Source organism: Aegilops tauschii, chromosome 6 (genome assembly GCF_002575655.3).
Source record: "Aegilops tauschii subsp. strangulata cultivar AL8/78 chromosome 6, Aet v6.0, whole genome shotgun sequence".
Taxonomy (NCBI): Eukaryota; Viridiplantae; Streptophyta; class Magnoliopsida; order Poales; family Poaceae; genus Aegilops; species Aegilops tauschii.
The window spans coordinates 136207644-136213158 of record NC_053040.3 but is presented as its reverse complement, the minus strand read 5'-3'; positions in this window follow the sequence as shown (position 1 = coordinate 136213158).

The window sequence follows — 5515 nt, the reverse complement described above, 5'->3', positions numbered from 1 at the left end:
TTTGAGAAGTTACCTGAGGTTACTGTCATATGCAGAACGAGTAAAGATTGGCCTTCAAAGCTTCACTTGAATATGCGGAAACCCTGTTGAAACATACACGGGATTAGAAGAAAATAATTTCACTGTTTGGTATGAAAGAACAGGCTCTAAGAAAACAACAACTCTTTTATGTCATTGGGAAACAAATAAATAGAGAACTTACATGTCTCTGCAGGAAAGAAGTTACTAACGGGAGCTGAATTTCATTGTCCTTGCAAGTTACAATCTCAAAAAGGAATTTTTGATGTAGAGCATGTAAATCATCCTACAGTATTTTAGAAAAAGTGCTGTTTAATTCCTGATATGTTACAAGTAATGACCAAAAAAGGAAAGATATGAATATCGCTTACATTAGAGACACCCTCCAAACCGAGACCTTTGTACTTGCTAACATACTGAAGAAGGAAAATTCCTGAGTCATACTTGTGAAAGAAAAATAATATGACAATCAGTTACATACTTAGGATGGAAATTATTGTGAATTTAAATTACTTTTAATCTGCTTTTTTAGGAGAAAGAACCAAAATTTGCTGGTGGCTGGTTCAAATCTTGTAAAATGGGAGATTTCCATGGAAAACCCACCTGCAATTGACCTTGGGAGCTGGTACAAATCTTGATTCAAAATTTCCTATGCTGAAAGAACTAGAATTTCCGTATGTAGTAGCAAACAAAACCTTGAAGTTGTAGATAACATCACTAACTGTTGGTAGAAATGTATCACCACTGTAGTACGGGTTCATGATATCAAAAATTTTGGCTCTGAAGTTAGCAATGATTAAAATCCATTGTTTTTCCTTGAATACGCACTACCGCAGGTTGCTGCTAACGCGACACTACGATCAGAGACCCTTCGGCGAAACCGTGTGCGATGCCATAATCGCAAATAGTGGTGTAAAAAACCCGTAAAAAAGGTGCAAAACATTTGCGATGGAGGATGCATCAAACACGGTTCAGATTTTAGTTGTGTGTGTGATTTAGGGCATGTAGTTCAGTTCAATTAACCATTTTCGATGAGGAGGAACAAAAGAAACGGGCTGCTAGATGAAGGTGTGTGCGATGTACAACATATGGTTCACTCGAATGAACTGTTTGTGATTAGGCAACACAAAAGAAACGGTCAGACAGATGAAGGTGTGTGCGATATACGGCATGCAGTTCACTCGGATGAACTGTTTGCGTTGACACAAAAGAACAGAAACGGTTCAACTTAACAAGACGTGTGTGTTGTGCGATGGGATTGGATACAGAACAACAACAACACACACACACACACACACACACACACACACACACACACACACACTTATAAGGACATGCTTGCATAACCAAATTAAACGTCCACTTACGTAGGTGGCTACTACAACCATGGCATTTGCACACACCAAAGTAAACTATTACATTGATAATTACATAGGTGGCTACTACACACATGACATTTCCACACACTAATAAAGTAAACTATATATTACATGCATGATTAACTATCATAAACGATCATCTGATCATCAAATACTTCTTGTGACACTTGCTCTGCTTGTGGCTCGATTCGGGCTCGTCGATTTGGGTAACGAGGCACTTCCTCATATCAACGATCCGCCTGTGCATCTCGTAGCATGTGTACACGCTCTTGGCTGCGAACCTGAGGTGAGGTTCATCCAGTTGCCGCATCCAGGCCCTGTGCCAGGATAGGGGGCTTGTTCTCTGGGCATCCTGCTTCATCTTTTCGTAGTAGGGGTCGATGATGGCCGAGGCGAGTTCAACTAGGGAGTCCTTCTTCGTGCTGCCCCAGACCCTGTAGTGGTCACAGATTTCGACAAGGTTCTTACAGGCCAAGCCCGTAACAATGAGCGCATTTACATCGTCTTTGGTTTCCACTGTGGCGAACTTGTAGTCGGTGCTGTTGACAAACCTGTTGAAACGGTCGCAAGGATCTGTGGCCATGCAGTAGTGGTAGACGAGGACATGATGGCGCACGCACAACTGGGCGACGACAACCTTCTGATCTATGCCGGGACGACCGGCGATGTACTGGAGGTCGATGCCGACCACCTTGTACTTGTCTCCAGCAAGCAACTGCTCAACGCTGTTGATGTAGTCGTCTACCACGGCCGGGTCGATGGTGTAGACCACCGAGAGATCCGTCTCCCTCGCGTGGGTCTCCACTCTATGCTCGCTGAACTCCATTGGAGCGCCGGTGGACATCCCCTCTCTATGTGTCATCGTGGGTGTGCTTGTTGTGTTGTGGGGCGCGATCAAAAGGTTGAAGAGACTAAGGTTATAATGGTCGTGGGAATTAAAGGGGAAGCCGGACGGCCAGGAATATCGGCAGGCCCTGATAGCAGTTCTAATTTGCAGCGCGTAACTCCATCGTGCCGCACGTAACTGCATCGCGTGGCAATGCACGCGGCGCAACCGCATGCATACGGGGCCCCCGACGTGTTTGTGCGCACGCCTAACCGTTGGCAGAGCGCGCGCGGAGGGACGAGAGCAGAGCGCTCCGCGGTCGCCTCAACGGCGAGCAACCATATATATATGCATATAGCAGTTGAACACGCAAGGAAAAGTTGTCCACAAGCCGAGCGCGCCGACGGACGCGAGCAGAGCACGCCAACGGACGCAAGCAGAGCGCGCCGCAGCGCCTAACGGCGAGCACAACACGCTACGGCGCCTAACGGCGGGATAGACCTTCATTCAAGCCAATCAAAATAAGACTGGAACGGACATGTCTGTATTGAGCAAAGGGATCGCACATGTATGTATTGACTGGAATGAGAATGCAATAGCAAAATAAGAATTAAGGCCACGATGATGCGATCGCAGTGGTTGTTACAGGAGACAAGAAGAAAGATGCATCCATCAATGTACGACCTCCTCCTCCTCAACTCAGTACGCTGGTCGGGCCACCGACCGGCGGCTAAGGAGCGGCAGCTTGTGTGGCGAGGTCAAGGTGCTTCTCAGCTAAGGTATCCAAGGCTTCCATCTGGCTGAAGAAGGCCAATGTCGTAGAGTCCTCACTGGCCTTGTAGATACCTATGTACACGATTCGCTCGTACACATGGATGTGTAGGTCGATGGTTTCTTGCAGGCCGAGGCGCCTCGCGGCGAGCGCGACCTCTAGGTGGACATTCTTCGTGGCGTCGGCGGGCAGTCACAGGGCCACCAGTGCTTGAAAGAGGTTCCGACCATGGAGGCCGATTAGGGTGGCAGTCAATGAGGATCTCGGGCGCACGGGCTGGAGGAGTACGGCTATGTCGTCCGCGAGCTTCTTGACGACGGTGAACCTGTTGGTGGTGCGAACGATCATCTGGTCCAACTGAGAGTCGTAGTTGGCGTCGACGGCGGCCATCCACCAGCCGGTCGCCAACACCATATGGAGACGATCCACGGTGCCATGCCGCAGGCCGGCGTCGTGGACCATCTGGCACAGCTGCTGGCTGCTCGCGTGCATCGCCGCCATGGGTCTGGAGTGGGCACTTTTGCGCTTATTAGTGTAGGTGCTTAGGCAAATGCTTAGGTGCGTACGATGTGGTAGAGGCATTGGAATGGAGGGGCACCTTTATATGAGTGCAAACTGCATTGCATTCACATCGTGCTGCCTCTTTTCCCGGTCCTTCCATTACTTTCCTCATGCATTCACACGATGCTAATTGAAGGAGGATGCATCATTGGCCATTCGAAATTTCGGGAACCGCTACCCTCTCCCTCGTCTGCATTAAAGCCGTATCAGGAATTGCGCCGCCCGCTGTCAAATCAAATAGTACTGCGCCACCCATTGCACGCCTGGCTGAACACGCCTCCTCGCCTCCATCTATGCTTAATTACTGAATTTTAGTTGCAAAAATTAGATACTGTGATTTTTAGCTTCATATTTTGACAAATCGCAGTGTTACAAGGTTGGCAAATGGCAATGTTACTAGATCAACAAATGTCAATCTTTCTAGTTTGACAAATGGCAACATACCCAATATGACAGATGCAAATTGCACCAAATTGTTTGTAAGTGGTTCACACGGGTCATCCAAAAAAATTGTTTGTGTTCAAGAGATGCACAAATCCTGCTCTCACTTTGCATACGGGTGTTCTATCTGAAACCATCATGCTTGTTGTGAGAATATCTGGTTTGTGAGAAGCATATACGCAAACCTGTCCCAAATGGGACAAAAAATTTACCACGACATGTTGATGCCGCTCCATGATAGCATGCCAAGTTTCATGAATTTCAGACGAGTTTTTGGATTTACTAGAATTTAAAAACCAGGTATCTCAATGTTTGCGGCCGAGTGACGGTGGCAGGGTGTTTGACATTCATTCCCATTTCTTGCATGGGACCTAAGCATGCACCCAAGGACAAATATTTAATTTTTCAACCAATTTATATGCACTAGAGCATGTGCATGTAGTTCAAATTTGAATTATGCACATAAATGCATTGAAAACTCACTTAATGCATAAAAATGTCTAAACGAACCCCGTAAAATCACAAAAAATAACACAACACTCCAGTTGTTCTATGTTGACATGAGAAAAAATTTGAAAGCAATAAGAGGCAATGGATATCATTTCGGCCCCAAAGTTGGGGCGTTCCCTACCGTAACCATCATGCTTGTTGTGAGAAGCTTTGGTTTATGAGAAGCATATACCCAAACCTGCCCCAAATGGGACAAAAAATTTACCACGCCATGTTGCCGCTCCGTGATGGCATGCCAAGTTTCATGAATTTCAGACGAGTTTTGGATTTACTAGAATTTAAAAACCAGGTATCTCAATGTTTGCGGCTGAGTGACGGTGGCAGGTGTTTGACATTCATTCCCATTTCTTGCATGGGACCTAAGCATGCACCCAAGGACAAAGATTTGATTTTTCAACCAATTTATATGCACTGGAGCATGTGCATGTAGTTCAAATTTGAATTATGCACATAAATGCATTGAAAACTCACTTAATGCATAAAAATGTCCAAACGAACCCCGAAAAATCACAAAAAATAACACAACACTCATGTTGTTCTATGTTGACACGAGAAAAAATTTGAAAGCAATAAGAGGCAATGGGTATTGTTTCGTCCCCAAAGTTGGGGCGTTCCGTATCGAAACCATCATGCTTGTTGTGAGAAGCTCTGGTTTGTGAGAAGCATATACCCAAACCTGTCCCAAATTGGACAAAAAAATTACCACGCCATGTTGATGCCGCTCCATGATAGCATGCCAAGTTTCATGAATTTCAGACGAGTTTTTGGATTTACTAGAATTTAAAAACCAGGTATCTCAATGTTTGCGGCCGAGTGACAGTGGCAGGGTGTTTGACATTCATTCCCATTTCTTGCATGGGACCTAAGCATGCACCCAAGGACAAAAGATTTGATTTTTCAACCAATTTATATGCACCGGAGCATGTGCATGTAGTTCAAATTTGAATTATGCACATAAATGCATTGAAAACTCACTTAATGCATAAAAATGTCCAAACGAACCCCGAA